General features: G+C 37.4%; 1 protein-coding gene across 2 annotated transcripts in view; it reads right to left on the bottom strand.

The window, feature by feature from the left end:
- LOC131067462 (WD repeat-containing protein DWA2) overlaps positions 1 to 26,016 on the bottom strand; it is a 201,723-nt gene that overhangs the window by 70,177 nt on the left and 105,530 nt on the right. The gene's annotated exons all lie outside the window — the stretch shown is intronic.

Below are 26,016 nucleotides of genomic sequence, written 5' to 3'. Positions count from 1 at the left end.
ACCCGAATCGATAACTTAGCTTGAAAACTAAGAATCATGATGCTTCTAAAGGAGAATAAATTAGACTCCTTCGTGAAAGAAAAGAAAACTGAGCCTGAAAATGAACCTGAGAAAACTCAATGGATTGAAAGCAATGAGAAAGCCATGAAACTTATAGTGGATGCAGTCAGAGATCATATTGTACCTATATTGGCAAGACATGAAACTGCATACCTTATGTTCAAATCTCTTGAAAGTGCATTTGAAATAAACAATACAGGCAGAACCCTTGCCCTAAAAAGACAAATCAACAATATAAGTATGAACAAGGGAGAATCTGTCAATGCATACTTCATAAGAATCACTGAACTAAGGGATCAACTATCAACAGTTGGTTATGAAATTGATAGCAAGGAATTGACTCTAATAACCTTAGGTAGTCTTCCAAACTCATGGGAGTCTTTTGTTCAAGGAATAAGCGCAAGATCCAAGCTCCCCAAGTTTGATTGATTAAGATCTGACTGTCTACAAGAAGAGTCAAGGCAGATAACAAAGGGAAAGCAGAAATCCATAGATGAGGATATCCATGTACTCAACACAAATTCTCATTAGAAAGGGAAGAAAAAGAACTTTAAAAGGAAGAGAAATTATCATGGAAAAGGTTCATCCAAGCAGAAGAAGGACCTATCACAAATTCAGTGTTTTAGGTGTGACCAATACGGACACTATGCAGTCAAGTGCCCTGACAAGACAAAACAACAAGCCTCATTTGCTAAAACAGGGAAGACAAATATAGACCATGATTCTGAGAAATTTGCCTTCTACTCAGCATTATCCAATCAAGTTTCAAACAAATTAAATACATGGGTAATTGACAGCGGATCATCTAGGCACATTACAAGATACCGAGATCACCTAAAGACCATGATGGAAGAATCTAACGAAAAAGTTACAATTGGGGACGATTTGGCACATCCAGTAAAAGGAGTTGGAACCTGTACCATCAAATTGAAATCTGGGGTCACTATTCAACTCACTAGAGTACTATATGTGCCAGGTATTAAGAGAAATTTAATATCTATATCAGCCCTTGAAGATGACGGATACAGAATAACATTCATGGAAGGAAAAGTCCTAGCATGGGCAAAGAACTTAACCATAAAAAAGGCTCAAACTATAGGCATAAGGCAAGGACACCTTTACAAACTTTGCACTGAGTCGAATCAAGCTCTCATACATGAGACTTCTAACTCTAAAGAGATTTGGCATCGAAGATTAGGCCATATTCACTTTCGTGCCCTAACTTTCATGGATAAATTTGTAACCGGACTACCTAAAATAAATCAAACTCACAATGGAGCATGTAAAGGATGTGCCTTGGGTAAAAATACTAAAAGTACTTTTCCTAATATTTTGAGTAAAACTAAAGCTGTGTTAGAATTAATTCATTTTGACTTATGTGGACCCATGTCCGTACCCTCCATAGGGGGGTTTCTGTATTATATAATTTTCATTGATGATTTCTCCAGGAAGACCTGGATATACTTTCTAAAGTGCAAACAATCAAAAGAGATCCTTAATAGGTTTAAAGAATTCAAAGCTATCATTGAGAATTCATCCGGAAAGAAAGTTAAAATACTTAGAACTGACAATGGAAAAGAATACACTTCTGAAATTTTTAAAGAGTTTTGTGTACATGCAGGGATTAAGAGGGAGCTTACTGTACCCTATAATCCCCAACAAAATGGAGTTACTGAGAGGAAAAACAAGACCATAGTAGAAGCATCCAGAGCTATGCTTTATGATCAAAACCTAGGAACTTCATTCTGGGTCGAAGCTTCAAATGCAGCCGTATACATTCAAAACAGATGTCCTCACTCACATTTGGAAAATAAAACTCCTGAAGAAGCCTTTAATGGTGTAAAACCAGATATTAGTCACTTAAGAATATTTGGATGCCCGATCTACATTCATGTGCCCAAAGAGAAGAGATTGAAACTAGAAGCTTCTGGGAGAAAAGGAATTTTTGTAGGCTACAGTGAAACCTCAAAAGCTTACAGAATATATATACCTGGACAAAGACAAATTGAGCTAAGTAGAGATGTCATCTTTGAAGAAGGCATTGCCTTTAAGAAGGCCAGGAGATCAGATGAGGTAGAAACACCTGATTCACATAAAAGGATGGAAGAAGATATTTCCCTTGAGTTTCAGAGGGAGTATACAGATGAAACTACAAATGAAAGTCAGATTCCACCTGAGACTCAAGAAGAGGAACCAGAAAATAATCACAAGAGACCACTTTGGGCTAGAAAGATGATACAGGAAGCAGAAATCCTTGCAGCACCCAAAGGAACATTCAGAGAGAGCAAGAGGCCTCGGAAATTGACATCATAAATTCTGAACCAACTGGTGTTATAGAGGCCCTCAAGCATCAAGTTTGGAAGGATGCTATGATAGAAGAGTACCAATACATTCTAAAGAATAATGTTTGGGATATAGTTCCTAGACCAAAAGAGAAATTTGTTGTCTCCTCCAAATGGCTTTTCAAGATCAAACATGATGCAGATGGCAGTATAGAGAAACATAAAGCACGTTTTGTTGCCAGAGGATTCTCACAGAAAGAAGGTATTGATTATGAAGAGACATTTGCACATGTTGCCCGGTATACTTATGTTAGAGCAATCATAGCTATTGCAGCTGCTAAAGGATGGAAGATCCATCAGATGGACGTGAAAACTGCATTCTTAAATAGGACTATTGATGACGAAGTCTATCTAGAACAACCTGAGGGCTTTGTGATTCATAATGCAGCTTCACATGTGTGCAAATTAAAGAAAGCTTTATACGGACTTAAACAGGCTCCCCGAGCTTGGTATGAGAGGATCGACAGCTATTTGTTGGGTCTAGGGTTCACCAAAAATGATGCAGATCCAAATCTTTATTTTAAAGTAATTAATGGCAATATGTTGATACTCATCCTATATGTTGATGATCTGCTAATTACAGGAGAAGATCATCTTATTATTCAATGTAAGAAGGACCTGGCATCAGAATTTGATATGAAAGACTTGGGCAGTTTACACTACTTCCTTGGATTGGAAGTTTGGCAGAAACCAGATGGTATTTTTCTAAATCAAGGGAAATACACCATAGATATTTTGAAAAGATTTGGAATGTGGGACTGCAGACCTATGTCAACACCCATGGAAACCAACTTACATAAACTAAAAGCAGCAGCAGAATCCAAACTTGCTAACCCCACTCTTTACAGACAGATAATTAGGTCATTGATGTACCTGGTTAACACTCGACAAGATATTTGCTATGCAATGAATGCCTTGAGCCAGTTTATGTGTGAACCTCGAGAAATACATCTTGTTGCTGCTAAGCATATATTAAAGTACCTATTGAGCATTGAATTTAAATCGATGGAATCTTGTGGTTTCAATTGAAGCTACAAAAGTTTTCTTAAAAAGAAACGAAATCAAGCATGCCCTTAAGAATTTCGATAGAACCCTTGGCATTTCCATCGACATCAGAATCCTAAAAAATTATCGCTCAAACCAAGGCCATCAGATATACATACTAATCCTTCACCAAAATGCCCAGTCTAACCGAAATGACTCTAACGAAGAAGCCTACCATTATCATATCGATAAAGTGACTTATCGAACAAATCTTGGCCGCGATGGACTTCCAAAAGGATTCACCGAAAACATTAGTTCCATCAACATAAAGTACATTGAGGAAATCAGGAGTGGTCCCACCGATGAAATAAAGAGTTTCGATGAAACTACAATATCGATGAGACATGTGAATAGCTCGCCGAGGGAAGAAGTTTGACCGAAAGAGTGATATCGAAGGAACCAATGGATATTTTATCGACGAAGCTATTTCGAGGAAGAGAGCATATCGAAGAGGCACAAAAGATGTTGACCGAAGATAGCTTTCTCATCGATAAGACTTTTCGAGAAAAGGAAGGTGTTGAAGAGGTGCACAAGTTATTGGCCGACGAGCACGGTTTCATCGAAAAACGAAAAGTCGAAGGAGGATATTCTTCTTTCGCCGACATAAAAAAATTCATCAATGACCCGACCGATAAGACGATTGCAAAACACGGCGATGAAAGGATTCCCACTGAAAACGGGGTTTCGATGAGCCAATGGAAGATTACATCGACATAAACACGTAAGGTAGAGCCTTTTGATGAAAGAGAAGAGATCGATGAAGTCACGAAGCTCCTTAACGACAACGGTGGTTTCATCGCAACTAAGGAGACATCGATGAAGCATGACATTTCGAGGGAATATAAGGTTAAGCCATCGAAGTACATGATTCCATCGAAAAAGGGTGCGGCCATAAAATTGATGAGCATAGATGGACGATATGAAGTGCTGCTAGACGAATGATTGATTACTTTCTGCCACGAGGATCCATACAAATCTTAATAAAGTCACTTCATCATAAATTCAAATAAATGCCTCTGTGACTATTGTGTAACTAGTAATGGTAACTGATAAAATCGCCATGAATGCTCGATAAATTGACAAAAGAGGAAACACTTCTGAGCAACACTTGAAGAATTCGCAGCGAGCCTTGGAGAGCCGAGACGATTCGAGATCAAATTCACGAGTGGTCTACCCAGAATTCAAGTAAGTTTTTTCACTCTCAGAGCTCTATAGTGATAATGGAGGGGTCATCTTCTAAAAAGAATAGGGCTAGGAAAGTTAAAGAGACCCAGCCCCCAGAAGACAAACCTAAGAGGCAGAAAAAGGAAGGGCGCTCTCTAGCCCAGGACCTAATTGACCAATGTCCTGCGTCAAGCCTTAGGTCTAAGAAAATTAAAACAGATGAGGAAGGTTTGGAGGATAGATTTGAAGGCCTAGGAGATACATGGACAGAGATAAGGGGTCATGAATTGTTTATTTTTGGGTATATACGAAGGAGTGCACCTGAGCCTGTGAATAACTTGTGGAGGTTGAATTTGGGGAAATTGGCAATGGCTAATGTATTTGTGAATGTTGAACTCATGAAATCCCTAGCCAACAACTATGACCCCAAGGCCAGGACCATATATGATTATATGGGGAGACCAATACTATTAATTACCAAGGAAATTATTGACACTGTGTTTGATTTGGATTGGGGATTCGAAGAGCAAATTGATACTAAGAAATTGACACAAGAGTACTTCAACCTAGAGGACATCTATAAAAGGTGGAGAATCCCTATCCATAGACCCAGGGTTGCGAGATCGATAGTACCATTTGGTAAAGATGACAAAGCTCCCTATGATGTCAATTTGTTTCATCCCTACTTCAAGTATACCTACTACTACACTGCTCAGGTTCTGGGAATAGAGGCTCATCCCTTGATAGATATAGCGGCTATGGTCATCTGTGCGGATTTGCAATCTAAAGATCCCCGGTTATTGGATTTTTCTACCTATCTTGTTGATGCTATCAATCATGGACTAGAAAAACTGAAAGGAGATGTGATTAATGTGCATTTCAAGTATTACTCTATTCTTATGCACATGCTATTGTATGTTGGGCAAGACAAAGGGCTATGGCCAGACGAGTTGTGCATTAGGGCGTATGATAAGGCTGGGATAAGGAAGCCTGTGCAAATATGGATATCTTCATGGGACCAAAGATACAGCAACAACCAGTACTGGCACTTCAAGGAATACTTTGTTAAGACACTGCACAGATTATTGGGACACCCATGTGATCATGCTTTGTCACCTGAAATTCAGAGATTCTTAAGGCCAAAGGATTATGGTGAAGACACTGCAATTGAGCACAACTAGGGAGATTTTTACTGCTTTTCGGATTGCACTCAAATAAGAGTGTATGGATTTGAGGGAAAACCATATGTATTGCCTATCACTATGCCTAACAGAGTGGCATGATTAGAGATTGTCAGGCAGTTGTCAATAGTAAGCGCCCAACACTTAACTGATCACGGAAAACAATCCATCGTGCCTGGATTACTGGACTTTTCAGATTTTATTGTCAAAAGTTCAAAGAGTTATGGTTTGCTACAGAATAAATTGGATTATTATAAGATGGTAGAAGGAGACCCTAGGCCAAACTTTGATCCAGAGGGATACATAGGGGCAGCGAGGTCATCCCAGAAACTTAAAGCTAGAGAGCATGTATCGTTCATTCCTGTTGATTTCCTCAGAGACATAAGAAGGCAAGAAGCTAATGAAAAAAGGGCTAAGTATGAGCAAGTGTTCCAAGCCTACAAATGGAAACTCTTTCGAGGGAGAATAAACGAGGACATGCTTCAAAACATCAAAGATCCCTTAGATCAAGCAAATAAACTTATGGAGCATGAGTTAGAGTTGCTTGAGGGAGTGCCTGCTTATGTCTATGGGAAGCACATCAAAACTGTCAGGGATATAGAGCCCTTGGCCCAATTGTCTCCTCAATCTGTTTCTAATGTTTTTCCAGTTGACTCCCCTAGAGAAGAGTATCCTCCTGGATTTGAGGATGGTGTACAGATGGATCTGATGACGGGACAGTACAATGTCCAAGATGTTGGAGATATAAGGATGTTTGAACATGAAGGTTTCATTGCTGATGATGATTTCATTTCCTCTAAAGAATTTAATACATTTTTATACCAGCATAAAGGAATACAAATTAGGATTACTATGAAAGAGAAAACAGAGGAGGAACAAGCCCAAAGGTTACAAGAAGAGGTGGACCTTGCTAAGAAAGAAATGACACCTGAGAAAGGAAGGCAGCTACTCAAGGATGCTGGTGTGCTAATCTACTCGGGGTGGGACATCTGGTCTGCATTGTTGTTTGACGGTTTCCTCAAGAAGCAAGATCCCAACAAGCGGATCATACCAGAGGAGATAGACAACATCTTTATGGGCTCAAGATATGATCCAAATCAAAAGGCTCTCATAATATGGGCCTTGTATCCGAAGAAGAAGAGACCCATACTTGTCGATACAGATCAAGTTTTTTGCCACCTGATGATCCAACAAGTTGGGAGAACTGATCCCAGAATCACAACCAAATTGAACGTGGATGTAGCAAAACTGAATCAGGAACAAATAGAGTTTTTGGTCAAAGAGAACAGCACTTACAGAGGCTTGTATGAGAAGGCTACTGAAGAGATACAGAGGCTACAAGGACAGTTGTCACAAAAGACTCCTATTATGGGGGGATATGAACCAGCTATGGGTTTTCAACCCGACCTAAGGGTCCTAGATGCTATCTCTGATGCTACCTACTGGAGGATAAAGGCTGAAAAGTTGGCAAAGCAATTAACCAGTGCCCAACAGAAGATGAACAAATTGGCAAATGATGTCATTGAGCACAGGTTCAAAGCTATGTTGCCACATGCTAACCAATATTGGAAAGTATACACAAGGACTGTGAAAGCTCTAAAAGAGCATGAGAAATTAAAGGCAAGATTGCAAGATGTATTGAAGGACAATGAGGCCATGACTGCAGAAGAAAGAGTTCAAGGGGACCAATACCTGATGGAGCATGACAAATACACAAACACACTGAATAAAGATCTCCAAATATTGGATGAAGACTGTGTTGCAACAATACCGGTTGTCTACAAGGACAGTGAACTGGCTCCATTAGAGCAATGGCAAAAGGAATTTGCACAGATTAAGGAGAAAGTCGTGGCCCGATTTAACCAGGTTGAAGATGTAGCCCCACATGTCAACCAAGCAGTGTTTGATCTTTTTTTGTTGGAGACAGATATGAAAAGAAAGAGTGTGGCCGTTAGATGCTATAAGAGTGACAGTTATATTAATCATCTTGGCATGCTTAATCTCTTTATCTTTCACTTTGTTAAGCAATTGTAATTAGGTTGTTAATGATGAAGAGACATAGCTTCTCATAGAATAGGTGTTGCTCACTTATTTATATGAGCAAATTTTGTAAAATAGAGACATGATTAGAATACTATAGCCTCTGGCATACTATTGTACCATTTTGGAAGCTTTAATAGAATCAGACGTTTTTCTCTGCATGTGTTGTGGATCATCTCATTTTCTGTAGGCAGTTGTTTGTGATATTATCTAAAGGAGATAAGGTTATTCGTATTCTTATAGTGAAGTTTATGTTTCTATGTTATAAACTTGGATTAAAAGGATCTACTTGTGAATTGTAATTGTTCTTTGTAGTCCTTCCTTGGATGGCCCTTTAAGGTTAAGGTTAAATTCATTCAAGCAGTTTATGATATAAACATTTAGCAGATCTAATAAGAAACAGTAATTGACAGATTTACCAAAGGGGGTAGGTTTAAAAACTGTCTCACAAATCACACATTAAGTCCTAAAGAAATATAAGACTCTGTAGCCCAAATAATATATAAGACACTGGTCATTCACAAATCACAACCGCTACCATATTAATTACCTTTGCATTAAAACTATAGGATAATTGAGTAGGATTCGTAGAACCAATTAGCAATAGTATATATACATATAAATTTCAAGTACAAAGATCGAATAGCTTTCACAACAACAATCTTGAACTCATCTGAAATCACCTATCCTAGGAAACTATGCCATTCTGAGGCAAGGAAGAATTTAGACTAAGATACCAAATCTGCTATAAAAAGCATTAGTTATCAAAAGCCACTAGTGAATAGGTATACCCGCCTAGGTCTTGCAGAGCCTAAAGTGAGGGAGTTAGTAAACAAATAGGTTCACTCTATAAGTTGGCCAAGTCAATTGGAGGGTTTGATCATAGGAGTTGGCATTTCCTTAGAACCTATCCAATCTGTTGATTTGAGATCCAACAGTACCTTCAAGGTACTATTGGACTTGGACTCAAATATAAAAATGATAATCTAAATCTACATGGTTACTCTAATTCCGATTGGGCAGGAAGTGTGACTGATCGGAAAAGCACATCAGGATGTTGCTTCAGTTTGGGATCAGCTATGATTTCTTGGATATGCAGAAAACAGTCTTCAGTAGCACAAAGCTCAATAGAAGCCGAATACATTGCAGAATCTTTGGGAGCTAGAGAAGCAGTATGGCTCCGAAAACTACTTGTGGGATTATTTGGAGAGCCTCTAAAGCCTACTATCATCCACTGTGACAATCAAAGTTGAATCAAATTGTCTGTAAATCCAGTGTTCCATGATAGATCGAAGCATATAGAGATTCCTTACCACTATGTGAGAGACATGGTAGAAAGGAATGTGATCCAGATGGAGTATATTAATACAAGTGATCAAACAACTGGCATTCTTACCAAACCTCTCCCCAGAGTAAAAGTTGAATACCTCAGGAAGAAACTTGGTATGATTGAAATGTAAGTTATTGAAATAATTTCTAAATTTCTATTGTATTAATATAAACAAATATGTTTAAAGTGTAAACTCTTTTGTCATATGTGTGACTCTATGACTTATGGGCCTGCACTGTGTACATTATTGAAAGGTGAGGATCTTTCAAATAATGAACACCTGTATTGATCATTGTAAGGTGACGAATTTACAAGGATCTATCCACTATCATGATGAATATCATGTGACTTGATATTCATGGACATATCATGATAGTTTATATCTCTTGGGCTTAGTGATAGATATCATGAGACTTAATATCAATTGAATATCATTATGCTTCTTATGAGATGATCAAGGTGGGTATTATGTGACGTAATATCCATGGAAATGCCATGACCTGTTATGATAGACATCATGAGATGTGATGTCAGTGCACATATCATAACTAGGATGTTTATGTGAAGAATGTCATGTGACTTAATGTTCTTAATTCATCCTTCAATATCACGAGTTAGGTGATATCTCCATACTTAATCATCTTCCCTAGCTAAGAGGGAGTGTTGATGAATGATAGCATCGGTCAGACGTTGGAATGATGAATTAATATGAATCCTACATAAACATGTATGTATGTATGTATGTCAGTTCTGTCAGTCCACCATGTGAACTAACATACATACACACATACTTCATTCTTGTGTAAATAAAACATAATCATATTTCATGTCGTCTTTCTATGCCCAAACGAATCTCCATTCTGATCTGTATGTGATCAGATCCTTGTCTTTTCTCCTGCCTTGAATCGTGGAAGGATATCCAAGGCTTAATACATCCAACGAGATCAAGGTTGCATGATCATATTGATTGATCAAACATTCATGTTCGCATTTATTAATATCGAACTTATAAATAAATCGGCGGTTGTGTTTGTGAATTAGTTAAATGATAGTTAACAAATCTTTAGGCAAACACATCCCTTGGGACACGTTGTGTGTGGACATGCCTCCATGTTGTGGAGACATGTCCCCACACAACGTGCCCCTATTGAAGATATAAATACAAACCGATTTCAAAGGAGAAAATAATAGAAATCAAAAATTATGCTCTCTCCATTGAATCAGCAAATATAGTGTTAGAAATTAAACTCCAGCATCATTAACATATTGTTGACTTTCATCTTGAAGGATTAGAATTCTCGATATTAAATCTGCACATTGAACAAATAATATTAGTCTGATATAAATATAATCCTATTTTAACATGGTATGAAAGCCAGGTCCAGGCTAGGAGCCCCAAGTACACGAGAGGTGTGGCTTAAGGGGGGGTGTTGGTGTTGGAAATAAGCCACACCCGGACCGACGATGGAATGGTCCAAGAGGGGCCAGTAGCTCAGTGTAGAGCACTCCAGCAGCATATGGAAGGTCCTAGGTTTGAGTCCTAGCTGGTCCATGTCTCAACAAAAGCTAATATCTGTCAAGCAGCATCATGTTCAACGTAAATCTGATGAGAATGAGACTTGTAGAGTCTTAGGGACGCCTTATAGAAACTTGAAGCCTATCCTACCCATTAATTGTAATATTCTCTACTATGCCCTTTTGAAACTTAATACAATATATGTTTATTTATTTTAAAGAAATGGATAACAGCAGCAATTATTTGAACTTTGGCTCCAAACTAACAAAAAAGTTAGGCATTGGATAACAAGTTCTTTATATTGAAATTCTGGAAATTTGATTCATGGACTGGTTTTTTCAATAATCGAATCACACATACCAATCAAAAAGCCTGATTTGCTGTCAAAGGATTAATTTCAGATGTGTAGCAGACCATAAACTGGGAGCTTTTTGGCGTCCAAAACCCTCAAGGAGCTGCGATATGTATTCTGGTCACCTGTGTGTGTTCTGGTTGGTGGAAAAGCTCTATATCAATTGCAGATCGCTGTACCCACGAGCTGCTTCAGACTGAAATAAACTCTCCCAGATTGTGAGAAAGACCACCAAAAATTCCAGCGATAGGTATTTTGATGAGATTACTGCTTCCAAACTAGAGTAGAATGCCGTTGCAGACCTGGGGCTACGTCCAAAACTGCTAAGACAAGGTTTTCGTCCTGTGCTTATGCTGAGTTGCAGAGCTCATAATTCAACAAGAGAAGACAAAACATAATAATCCTCTTAAGCATCGACCTCTCTTTAAATAATAGCTTCAGCAAAAAGCATCGATCCATCTAGAAACCTCCTTAAAACACTTAGGCACAATATCCAATGTTGTGTAAATTATTAAATTGACCCCCATAATGATTTGCCTAGGTGAATCAACTTAATAACTTGAAATGGCCCCAACTTAAGTTATATCGATGAGTTATAATTTTTTGATCTCCAATCATTAGCTTTTTGGGATAAGTCATTAATTATTTATTTATCCCCTTTATTAATTGATTAATTCTAGCCTAGGGGATAAGAGTGGCTAGAATTTGACTGTCAATGGCCTGTCAAAAGAATGGGGACATTACATTAACGTAATGTCCCTTTGTGTCTACCAACAAGACACATGAACCATTGAGCTATCCCGTAGTCAAGAACTGACAGTTTGAACCTTGGGGTCGCCTTCTTGTGATCGTTTCAGTAGCACTAGAAGCCTCCTTATGCAAGAGAGAATGGGATTACCTCAAAATTCTATTGTGGTGATCGAAAGAGTAGAAGTACGACTTTCGCCACATCAACAAGTGGGCGAATCAGTATTGCAGCAATTAAAACTTTAAACTTAAAATAAAGCAAAACAGATTCAGAAAGCAATCAGCATGGAGATAACACAAGTATTTCTAGTGGAAAACCCTTTCGGGAAAAAAACTACAGCATCAAGAATTTCTATTCACTTCAAAATGGGCTACAACTCAGATTACATGGGTGAGCTACAACTCATTGAGAAAATACACCTTCCAAGAGCACCAACTCAGCACATCAAAGGCACCAACCTGAGTAGAAACTTCAACTCACTGTCCAATAGTAATCTCAAACTAGAGAACCCACTCAATGAACTCATATTCAAAATCTATCCTTTACTGAGATATAAATAAAACTTTTGCAATCTTCAAAAAAGTCCTTCAGCTAAACTCCAACAGCAGATCAAAACACAAAATTTCTCAAAACAATCTGATTTAGAAACATCCACCCGAAAAATTTACAATCACACATCAGCATGATTTCATACGCTTATGCTCCAATCCCATCATGCCATACATAGTAGCTTTTAAAAAACTCAACCAGCCGGCACGATATCTCCAAAATTAATCATACACCAAACACGATAACTCTAGAAAATTAAAAAGAGTGAATCACCAAAAATCGCCTTTAACTCTTCAACCACAAAACCAAAATATCTTCAAAGATAGCGACCACATAGATGAAATCCAGCACACAAAAAAAGTAACAAAGAATTTCAACACATATATCATCCACACCAGCACCACAACCACATTCAAAATTTCTTTATGCCAACACACATATATCTCCAAAATAAAAGACTAAAATCTCATGAATTTTTTACATCGGCCGTACTGCTAAAAAAAATGGTCCCGAAAATTATTTTTGTAACTCCTCACGTTCTCTTTCACAAAGAAAACCTTTTTATAGTCCACAAAAGTACCCAATTAATTCACTATGGCCATTGCAAATTAAGTTAAATTTAGAAATCACTCATGTGCATTACCATAAACACCACTCCCCAATTAAAAATCGGTCAAAAACAACTTCTCTTGAATACGACTTGCACAAGAATCGATCAACACCTCAAGTTCAAAAGCATGAAAAAAAATTCCGTCTTATCACAGCAAACAAAGGAGGAGAGAATCCAAGACGCTTTTAAATGAAATATTAAATGCCTCTGCAAGCCTATCACCCACGATGCCTGAGAAAGAATAAAAAAGAATCCAACACAAAGACCACGACCTCTATACTCAGGAAAACATTAACACGTTTGAAGAAGACATTCATAAATAAATATTACTTCCTTTCAAAAGAAATATCTGTTCCATCATCAAGTTCGTATTAAATTTAAAAAAAAAAATACTCCAGCCACTCCACGATATCATACCACACCTAGAGAACAATAGTCGATTAAAAAAATGGCTCACACCTGTGACATATGATCTGCCGTGAAAAATTAGGAGTCCCAGGTCCCACAAAACAAGATGATGTGGCATAAATATTCTCCCAAGAAAAACTTGGCCAGGTAAGCTCGACAACCATTGAAAAGGTTTCATTGAAAATAAAGATATGGCGAAAGTCTGGCTAAGCTGATGATGATGTAGCATCAAGTATGACACAGCTGCTGACAATGAACAAGTAAGGAAACACCTTGCTTAAGTTGATACACAAACAGCTGGAGTAGACAGCCAACCAGCTCAACCAAGCAAGCAACCAGGTAGGCACCTCAAGCAGCTTAAGCTTAAATCTTGACAAGAGAAAAACTTCAAATTAAAACTTTGACATCAATGATGAAAAACTTCAACAATAACCATGAGATAAATCACCATTTATTGAAGAACTGGTCCTATTAATTGTATGCAACCCACTAGGGAGAGCCATCTGTTCGACGAGCAACTAAATTGGTTCAGATTTTGATGTTAATGTGATTACAATTCTCCTTTCTATAGTTGGTGTGTAGAAGAAAACCAAGGTAATTGTAGGAAAGAGTCCCTTCTTTGAGTTCTAGAATGCATAGAATTTAAAACTTGACATTCTGGCAGGTATATAGGAAAATAATGGTTCATTTGTTGTAGTTGCTGAGCTGCCTCAAAACTGCTTGCTAATTGGTAAGGATTAACCTGATTTCCCTTGAAAGCATAGTACTTTAGAGGAGAACAGCATCATCCATGAACTAGTATCCTATGAGCGTTGGGCCATTTTCTACCACAAGGAGACCATGTATCTTTCGCTGATGTTGTTTTTCTGTGAGAGCATGGAGGAGATGCTCATTTATGATGATAAAAAATAAGGACTGAGACGATTTCCTTTATTTAAATCTTGCATAGTAGTGAAATGGAGCTCAAGTACCCATTGGCAGAGATGCAAAAGTTTGGGAACTAATACAGCTAGCTACCCACCTTATGAATACTTCCTTGAATCCTATCCTTCTGAATTCAGAACAGAAACTACCAGTTGCTTCTATCACAATCTGTAGACATGTAGCTACAGATTATATATATACAGTTTAACTCTTACGATTTTGAATATATATCACAAACAAATTAAAGAAATTCCTGTCTTTTTGTCCTCAAATAAGGGCACAAGGCAATACAACACTTCTACTCAAAACAAGAGATTTTTACATTTTTTTACTTACAGCAAACAACTTATAGCAGCTAATGAGCACTCGCTCTTTCTTGTTGAAAGCAGAGACTAAAAGTGATGAGTACAACACAAGAATTGAACCAATTTCAAAAAAAAAAGCACAATTTGATAAAAAATAATTTAAAGAAATGAATACAAAGCCACAAACACCAACTTTATAGAAATCTGCAATACAAATCCTGCAAATTCAACAAAACAATTCTATTTATCTAAGCACACAAACACAGGATCCCTCATAAAACTTTTGATCAGCAATTTGAACAGATGAGATGATAATAAAAACCCTTAACTGCCAAATGGAAAATCTGCAGACCTTTGTATAAATGGACCAACCACTCTACACTATGAATAGTTTGCTTGCACACAAACCATACTAATATACAATTCTGTTCACAAATACTAAACCCTAAATCACAAAATCTTCGAATAAATTTCTGATAAGAATAACTATCAACTAAGAACAGACCTTCTCAAAGGCCATCTAAAACATAGCCATTATAGACTTCTTGAATAAACTTATCTCCTCAAAATTGGTGATGGCTAAACATAGAATGGACCAAAACAGTTGGCTCCTACAGTAATTTCGGTGAAGTTATCCCATTCTAACCATGACAGATCGTCTTACGAAGCCGTAAAACTCTAACAATTCACTAGGCCAATCTCAGTTCCTTGAATCTGATTTCATCTCCTTTACTAAAAGTGTGTTGTAACCAGAGTTCCGTGACTCGCGGCGAGTCACGCGAGTCAACGGGCCGGGTGACCCCTGCCGGGTCACAGTGACCCTGACCCGGGCTCGGACGGGTCAGAGGGTGTGACTCGCCTGACTCGCCGAGTCAGGCGAGTCACACCCTGACTCGCCGAGTTCGAGGGTCGTGACCCGGCTGGAGTCACTTAATAAAGTGCAGTAAAAAAAAAAAAAAAACATAACATTTTTTAATGACTTTTTTCGCCATTTCCCTTTCTTATAACACCCGACGCCTTTAGAAAATAATAAAAGTATTTTTGGGGGCATAGAAGATTACATTCTTCCAAGTTGGGGGCGCTGCCCCCAAACCCCCGTTGAAAAATATAGGGGGAAACCGCGCCGATAGAAGTAGGGAAAATCTAACCTCTGACTCTGATTACGCTCCATATAACAACACAACTTAGAAATCTTGGTAATTGGTATTTAGATTTAGTATTTCAAATTTCCTATAGTTTCATTTGAAAATGTAATTCTTATACTGTAATACTGTCATACATCTTTTCAGAACTAGTTTTTCAAGTACTGTATGTATATGTATAACTATATCAGCACCACCACCCCGCCACCCCCCCCGTCGCCGTCCCCCTGCCGTCCCCAAACTTAGGCCCTTGGTCCCCCTGTCTCGGAAACACGTCCCCTCGTCCCCAACACCTATGGCTACTCAGACTGGCACATCACAGGAAGAGACTATGGCTACTCAGTCATCCAGGACCTACCTTAGACGCCTTTCTAGGAGGCAGATAGACGAGGCTAAGCCAGAGCCTGAGCCATAGACTTGTTTTTGTTTACACTTTACAGTTACATATATGTTTGGGAACATTTGAAGTCATGGATTTTATATACATTGGACAACATTTATAACTCTATATATCTATGTTTTCTAATTCCTTCAGCTACAATTTACATTTCTACGCATGCGATGAATGTATGTTTATGTATGCGATCAAATTAGCTTCTATTTGATGATGTTATAGTGTCTTTAAGCTTAATTCAATAATGGGTGTATGAAACAAGTTTTAAATCGTTAAAAATCTCTAAATTTCAAGGGTTTTCTTATTTTGCCGAGTCATTGCCGAGTCCGAGCCGAGTCACGAGTCGAGTCAGCCTTGCCAAGTCAGAGCCGAGTCCGAGTCTGGGAACTTTGGTTGTAACCCTAGATCTTGTCACCAATGGCCTCCAATAATCAATCCCTCGTCATCTCTGCAACACCAAAACTCCATGGCAATCTCCTCTTATGAAAATCAAACCATTGACCTTGAAATATTTTTGAATGAAGAGCATAGGAAATGATACCTATCATTTTTTGTTATGGCAATAATTGAATCATGTTGAAAAGTCTTGAAACATCAATAGGATCACTACTGTATGCTGATATCCATTTTTAAGCTCACATGAAATGATAACTAAAAACACTCTTGCTAAAAGTGCAGAAAACCATGCCAAAATTCAGACACCCATGCTAGAAATTGATGAAGAAAGCTGCAAAAATGAGAGGCTTGAGCTGAAATAGTGATAAAAACCCTTAATAGCCAGACGGAAAATCTGCAGACCTTTGTATGAACAAAGCAAAGAAGATGAAGAATAGGGAATGGTTATCTCTTAATGAACAGAATAAGCTTTTTATGCCTGTGCCCTTTCCTCATCCATTGACACCCAAAAACAGAAGCAATTTTTGACAAAAGTTGTCCTTTATTGCAACATGTGCCATTCTCAAGAGAAGCAATTTTTGTTTTTGAAAACTTGTTACTTCTTAGAAGGCCTTGCCTGTCAACATGGCTGCAATTTTTTTATTTTTCAAATCTTTGTTTCATCGTCACACAGCATAGACCAAAATACATAGGAAGATCTTTTGTGATTTTAAAAAGTTGGAGCCTTTAAGTAGGGCATGCATTTTTCTCATAGTAATAGTTGTCTTTCCTTGATGAAAACATTGAGAAACCTTCATATGGCACATGCCTGATCATAGTGTTAAGCAATTTAGATCAGAGATACAGAATACAATAGTCTAGTAATATGAAGTGACGATAGACTTTAATAAGATCACTGCAATGAATATGTTTTACCTCCGATGTGTCTATATATATAACTCTAACTATTAATCTTCTATGATAATATCGACAGCTTGCTGGTTCGTGAAAATGCCACAGTTACTGGTTTCGGTTCACAGCAAGTGTCGATGCCTATAAATAAAAGGATGAAGAGTCATGTCCACGTAGGGGCATGACTTCTACGTGGCTTATGCCACGTAGAGTCGTGACCCTACGGAGACATGACCCTTCATTCAATGTCGTTGTATATTAGTTGCTTCAATCCGAATGAAGCTATATCCTTAACACTCCCTCTTAGCAAAAGAGGATTGAATTTCATAATTAAGTTTTAAGGAACAACATTCTAGATATACACATTCATTTGACATGATCATTCACTTACTAAAACTTATAAGTGAAATACTTCATATCTCAGAGAGATGGATTATCTGATATCCAGCACTCTGGGACAACAACTACTTGAAGTCTTATCAGATTACAACCTTGATTCTAGTCACAATTGTAACATTGTCATTATCACAGGTGAAATAATTTTAGTATCATGATATCCGGCACATTCTGGGACAGCAAATTAATGTAGTCAATCATGATATGATTGTTATAATAATTTCCGACATATTTCGGAACAATCATTTAATGATAACAATTCAATAACTCATCATAGCATATTTAGTATCAAGATTTCCGGCACATTCCGGGACAGCAACTTAATGTAGTCAATCTTGATAACAGATCAGGCTATTGTGAAAGTCGTCACCTTACAATAGCGATCTCACACATACATCACATGAAAGATTGTCACCTTCCACGACATAACACATACATGCAATATTGCATTCAAGATATTCATGAATATATCAATTACATATGATTAAGATTAATATCAGAAATTTCCATTATAATTTACTCATACCAAGTTTACCTCTAAAATACTCCACTTTCAACTTTGCAAGAGGTTTGGTGAATATGTCGACACTTTGCACTTCAGTGTTGATGTAGGTCAATTTGATGACATCTATGTCTACCATATCTCTTATGTAATAGTATGGGATTTCTATATGCTTGGATCGATTATGAAAAAATGGATTTACAAAAAGTTTGATGCAGCTTTGATTATCACAGTGAATCACAGTGGGGTATAGGGGCTTCCCAAATAGTCCAACTAGCAATTTCCTTAACCATACTGCCTCACGTGCTCCCATGGAGGCAGCCATATATTCGGCTTCAGCGGAACTCTGAGCAACTGCTCACTATTTCCTGCTAAACTAGGATATCATAGCTGATCCAAGACTAAAGCAACACTGAGTTGTACTTTTACGATCAATGGAACTTCCTGCCCAGTCGGAATGAAAATACCCTTGGAGTTGTATCTCAACATTTTTATATTTCAGGACAAGTCCAATAGTGCCACGCAAGTATCTCAAAATATGCTTAGCAGCCATTAGGTGAATCTTCTTAGGTTCCCACATGAAATGACTTAACACATTGGTAGCGTAACAAATATAAGGACGAGTGTTTACCATGTACATAAAAGATCCAATAATTTGTCTATAGTATGTAGGATCTGTAGGTTCTGAATCTACTGCTTCAATTTTGAGCTTATGAAAATTTGTTTCCATTGGAATGGATAGAGACTTACAATCTATCATACCAAATCTGGTCAGGATATCAGTGGTGTATTTTCCTTGATTTAGGAAAATATAATTCTCTTTTTGCCATACTTCTAGGCCCAGAAAATAGTGCAGTAGACCTAGATCCTTCATATCGAATTCAGCCACAAGATCTTGTTTGCATTTTGCAATGAGGTGATCTTCTCCTGTTATCAACAAGTCATCAACATAGAGAACAAGTATTAACATGCCACCATCTGATATTTTGAAGTATATGTTGGAGTCTGCTTCATTTTTGGAATATCCTAGTTTGGAGAGATAAGTATCTATCCTTCCATACGTCCATTTGGTGTATCTTCCACCCTTTGGAAGTTGCAATGGCAATGATGGTTCTTATAGAAGTATTTCAGGCAATTAGAGCAAATGTCTCTTCGTAATCAATTCCAGCCTTTTGATAGAACCCACTGGCAACGAATCTAGCTTTGTGTTTTTCAATACTACCATCTGGTGCATATTTGATTTTGAATAACCACTTTGATGAGACAACCGATTTGTTTTTTGGTCTAGGTACAATGTCCCAAGCATCATTTTTTAAGATAGATTGGTATTCCTTAATCATTGCATCTTTCCAAGCTTGACATGTTAAAGCCTCTTCAACATTTGATGGTTCAGATTTTGTAAGTTCGGTCATGAGGTCAACATAGCATGATTGACTTCTTGTTTTCTTATTCTCTTTGAAGATTTCATCAGGTTCCACATTATTTTCTTCAATCATCTTTCTTCCCCATAGTGGTCTTTTCTTTTTGTTAGGATTTTCAGCATTCTCGAAATAAGGTGATTGAAGTTCATGATTTTCTATGCTATTCTCCCTCTGATTTTCAATTGTAGGATTTTCATCTGATTCTGCGGTTAGATCATCCTCTGCACTTAGAGATAGTTTATAAGCAGCATCTTCTTCAAATTTGACATCTCTACTGATTTCAATGGATCTTCGTCCTGGAATATTAGACTCTGTATCCTTTAGTGGTTTCACTGTAGCCAACAAATATGCCTTTCTTCCCGGGGGGTTCTAGTTTGGTTCTCTTTTCTTTAGGAACGTGAATATACACGTGGCAACCAAAGATTCTTAGATGGCTTAAATCTGGTTTATTTCCTGTAAAGGCTTCTTCAAGTGTTATATTCTCTAGGATTGAATAAGGGCATCAGTTTTGAATGTACACAGTTGTATTTGAGGCTTCAGCCCAAAATGAGATATGTAGATTTTGATCATCCATCATGGCTTTAGCAGCTTCGATGATGGTTTTGTTTTTTCTTTCTACAACTCCATTTTGTTGAAGATTATAAGGTATAGTACACTCCCTCTTAATCGCAACAGAAATGGAGAATTCTTTAAAATTTTCATAGATATATTCACCCCTATTATCTGATCTTAGAGTCTTTATTTTCTTCCCAGTTTGATTTTCCACTAGGGCCTTAAATTCTTTAAATTTCAATAACACCTCATTTGATTCTTTGAGTTTTATGAAATAGATTGAAGTTTTCCTAGAGTAATCATCAACAAATATCACGTAATACAAGAATCCCCCTAGTGATGGTAATGACATTGGACCACACAAATCAGTGTGGACAAGTTCTAGTTCAACTTTTGATTTGTGTTCACTTGAGGGAAAGGACCCTTTTGAGTTCTTCCCTAGAGCACATCCTTTACAAGTTCCAACATGATCAGCTTTTAGATTGGGTAATCCTGTGGTAATTTTTCATGTAGAAGGTAGGGCACTAAATCGAAGATGTCCTAATCTTCTATGCCAAATTTCATTGGAGTTTGATACTTCATGATTTAGTGCTTGTTTTTGAGTATTACATAATTTGTATAAACTACCATCTCTAGATCCTATAGGAATAGCATTCTTTATGTTAGAGTTTTTAGGCCAGAGTAGAACTTTATCTTCATGGAAGGTGACACGATATCCTTGATCAGCTAGTCCTGAAATAGAGGCCAAATTTCTTTTGATACCTCGTACAAAGAGAACATCTTTCAATTGTAATGTAACTCCTGTTCTTAATTGAATTGAGCAGGTCCCAATTCCTTTCACTGGATAGGTAGAATTGTCTCCTATTGTAACTTCTTCAGTTGAGTGGCCTTCAAAAGTTTCGAATTGATCTCTAAAACCGGTTACGTGTCGAGATGCTCCACTGTCGATTATCCACATATGTTTGTTTGAGTTTAGTTCGCTTGATAAGGCGAAGAAAAATAGAGGATTCTCTACTTCCTTGACTTCAACTATGGTTGCTTGAGCTTTCTTTCTTTCTGGGCAGAACCTGTGAGTGTGTCCAAATTTATCACACTTGTAGCACTGAATCTTGGAGAAGTCTTTGCTTTTGTGATTATTTCCTCTCTTCCATTTGAACTTCCTTTTCTTCCCTTTGTTGCTTGTGTTAGCATGTAGTGCTTGAGTTTCTCCCCCTTTGTTTGGACCCAATCCTCTTGTGATTAGTCGAGATTCTTCTTGAGTACAATCATTCTTGAGTTGATTGAATTTTGGTAGTGTCGGACGAGCACTAATGCCTTGAATAAAGGATTCCCAATTGGATGGTAATCCTTTAAGTGCTATTAGAGATAGCTCTATATCATCTATATTATTCCCAATAGTTGACAATTGGTCTTTTAATTCTGAAATCCTCATGAAATAGGATGTGATTGTTTCTCCTTTGTTCATGTAGATATGCATTAATTGTTGTTTTAAAGTGAGCAATCTGCTTGCATTATTTATTTCATATGAGTTTTGAATGGGCTTGAACATAACATAAGCTGTAGTTAGTTTTGAGATGGTTGGGAGAATGTGATCTTTAACAGCATCAATTATGATTTTCTTAGTCTTGTTGTTGTGTCTTTTCCAGGTTGTTTTCTCTGGCTCGTCTTCGGGCATCTTAGTTTCTTCTTCTATGTATGCATCTAGTTCGAGTTCTTGAAGAATTGTTGTTATTCGAATTCTCGATGAGACAAAGTTGGATGCGCCTTCGAGTCTATCCTCCACTCTAACATTGTTCACCATGATTGATTTTCCTTTGATTCTGAGTGCAAGTTTGAATTTTTTTTAGAAAAGAGGTGTCACTATTTTATTATTGCTCTACCAACGTGGCTCTGATACCATGTTAAGGAATTTAGAGCAGAGATAGAGAATACAATAGTCTGGTAATATGTAGTGAGGATAGACTTTAATAAGATCACTGCAATGAATATGTTTTACCTCCGATGTGTATATATATATATATATAACTCTAACTATTAATCTTCTATGATAATATCGACAGCTTGTTGGTTCGTGAAATTGCCACAGTTATTGGTTTCGATTCACAGCAAGTGTCGATGCCTATAAATAAAAGGATGAAGAGTCATGTCCACGTAGGGGCATGACTTCTACGTGGCTTGTGCCACGTAGAGTCATGACCCTATGGGGACATGACCCTTCATTCAATGTTGTTGTATATTACTTGCTTCAATCCGAATGAAGCTATATCCTTAACACATAGAACCAGCAATTTTTTTATTTGAAACTTTGTATTCCCCTTCTTAGTGGTGTGCACTTTCTCTAACAAATTCAATTTTAAGTTATCTAAAATCTTGTCTTCCCTAACAGTGGCTTCACCTGAACCCTTGACCAGCAATCTTTTGTTTGTGAAAGCTTGTTCCTCTATAACATGGCACATTCCTTTTCAATACCTTGTATGCTTTTTGAAAACATATAATCTCTTATTTTTATATAAAGCATGCATGTGAAGGATTTGTGAGCATTTTTCTGGTTTAATGGATCTCCTTCGTTCATCCACAATCTCTCTACTACTTGATCATATTCACCCTTTCAAACTACCCCTACTTCATTTTAAAACAACTACTGAAAATTATCTAGGTTGCCGGTTTGGGTTCGTAGAACCGGTACGGCAAAATTTTGAAAAGGGGTTTGGGTTCGTTTGGGTTCGTTAGCACAAAAACAATAGAAAAATTATATATATATATATATATATATATAATAATATAATATAATATATAATAATATATATTATTATATTATATTATATTATATTATATTATATAATATTGATAATTATAATATATATATTAATTTATTATATAATATAATATATTATTAACATGTGTATAAAATTATAAATCAGTGAATTATGAATTTATAGAAAAGCTTTTTATGTGTAAAATTAATAAATGGAAAGCCAATGAATTGTCGAAGGCTTCACTGTTCGTAGCCCTTCCTTCATCGATGGCATGTATCCCTCCATCGACGGCAACTGTATCTCTCCCTCCATTGACATCATTTGCAAACAGGTGTCGGCAACTGTATTCCTCCATCAACGGCAACTGCAAATGGGTGATTTCATCGACGGCAACCTACAAACAGGTGTTTTCATCGACGGCAACCTGCAAACAAGTGTTTTCATCAACGGCAACTGCAACAGGTGTTTTGACTTTACTGACTGCTATTTCGAACCGAACCAGACACGAACCGAACTCAAACCTGGACCAGTATTTGGGCTTTTGAGTGTCGAACCCGGTAACTCAGAAAATTATCATGAATAGTGCTATATCTTTGAAAATGAAAGGTTGCTGAAAACCTATAATGATGCCTGCTGATGTAAATGTCTGAAACCCTCGTTCTTCATTAATTGATCTGAACTCTTCATGAAGTGCTGTCTCCCTTCCTTTGGTCACTTTGTTCTTGTACTCTAATGATCGCCTCATCTGCTAGTCTTTTGACATAGAGTAAGACTCACTACAAGGATTCATCTGTAGTTCACTAGGCAACATATGGATTTGTTTGTGTCAAACCATGACTTCATACAAAAATAAATGTATGAGTACAATAAGACTATATGCAATAGGGCTATAGGGTTGAAATAGTTCAAGCTTTTCATCTTCATGTGCTTTGCGATAAGAAACAAGTGGGTTTGATTTATTTGTTTCAACAAATTCATTCCTCTGCATTTCCTCAAACACTCTCTAGTTCTTTTAAGGATACCACAAAATGACTGAAAGAAGAGTGAGGAAAATCCACCTAGACCCAAGGTCCTTCTCGAATGAGAACAGAATCTGCTTCAATGCAATCTCTGACAGATTGGAGAAGTTTAGTATAATCCATGTCACTCAGAAGATTGGGAATATTGACAAGGAGAGCCTCTTGTGCATTAGAAGTGCTGGAACTAGACATTTTGTGAATGAGGATGTCCTTCAAATGGTTTGTTCAATGATCTAGGATGTCCTTGTTAAAGCAAATTTGAATGCCTCCTTGATCTCTTAAGCATGGGAGTGTGTTGATGAGTTGTTTATTCAGAACTGATTAGTACACGAAAGCAGCATTTCAGTCACCAGCCTTTATCCATTTGTCCCTGGATCTTTCTCCAAAATAAATTGTCTCTTTGGGAAGGTGTGACATGTTTCCAGATACAGGATTGTTCCTGTTTAGACATACGTACCATGAAGTCACTGTCCCTTATACATCTTTGAAGTTATGCTAACTCAGATTCTTTTCCTCTTACTTGTCATAAAAGCTTCTTATGGATTGGCTGTTCCATTCCAAGTTAGTAATAGAGTATTATCAGTTTATTGTAGAATCTGTACCTGGTATCCCCTTAACTTGCTGAATTCCTTCCTACCAATATTTAACCTTGGTTTTCAAGTCCAGATGCATTTGCCAAATGCTTAAATATGTAATCTGAAAGGAGCTCTTTTAAGAGGAAGTAAAGATTATATGAATGATGAGCTGGTAATCAAACAATATACTTTTGTGAATCTAGGCCATGATATGTTCTTTTGGGGTGCATTTGGTCACTAGATATCATAGTGTGGTCCATTTTTTGAGAGAATTTATCCTTCTGTTTTCCTCAGTTGGTCCAAGTGAAGAGCCCATTCATAAAGTCTAGATCTATGCACTGATTTTCTTAAATGAGGTCATAAATTTTGGTGCTATACTTGTCTTGAATTTTTTATCCCTTTGTTTTCGCCCTGCTGTTTTGATATAGTTGAAATCTCCGACTAGCATAAGCTTTTTATCTTTGTTGGCTAGCAGCCTATCAATCAAAATCTGAAGATAGGCTAGTTGATTGTTTCCAAGGGGATATATAAACATTTACTAAAATCAAATCTTCCTGCACTTGTGATGAGGAAATATTTGTATTAGTGCCCCAATGTTGAGAAGGGTGATTCTTGATAAAACACCTAGAGCAACCTGATTGAATCATTTCTTTTTTCCAGCCCACCCAAGAAACATGCAACAAAAAATGGCCTTTGGATACCAGCACTTCACATAGCAGAGCTAAAAGATCAGTTAGATGGCACATCTCTCAGCACACCATTACTATTCAAATTATGTAGCCTACTCTCTCTCGGCATCATGGCTCTGCTCATTCGCATCAGCATGTCTCAGCCCCATTCCAGCTACATGGATCTACTACTTACCAGCCACCCCCAGACCATGGGCAGACTCATTTTATGAGCTTCATTTCTACTATGGAAGCTATACCAGCCTTGAATGCTAGGGAGTTTCTACACTAACTGTTCTTAGGCTATCACAATGTGACCTTCTAACCTTGGATACTCCCCGGCAAGCATTATCCCTCGTAATGATCAATGATGGCTCAGATGAATTCTTCATTTCATGCACAAACAGAGATGTTCAATGAGATTTCCATCCAGTATTCACAGGCACATGTTTTGGTGGCTTTTTCTTGCCTTCCACTGCTATTTTTTAGCAACACAATGTTTTATTTTGTCTTCCTAGAACTTTTTATTGTTAACTTCTGTAATCTTTAATCCCATTGACCTACTTTTTGGTCATCTGTGGGCATTGATATAATTTCTTCCTTTCTTCCTGGCATTACAGTTCTTGATTTTAATAGACATAGATTTCCTACAAAAAAGACAAGATTTATCTTATTTTTAGCCACATTGTTTTGAGAGGTTGGAGTTTGTCATGGAATCCAATGCCCCGTAT

Source organism: Cryptomeria japonica, chromosome 3 (assembly GCF_030272615.1).
Source record: "Cryptomeria japonica chromosome 3, Sugi_1.0, whole genome shotgun sequence".
Taxonomy (NCBI): domain Eukaryota; kingdom Viridiplantae; phylum Streptophyta; class Pinopsida; order Cupressales; family Cupressaceae; genus Cryptomeria; species Cryptomeria japonica.
This window is presented reverse-complemented; position numbering and strand designations above follow the sequence as displayed.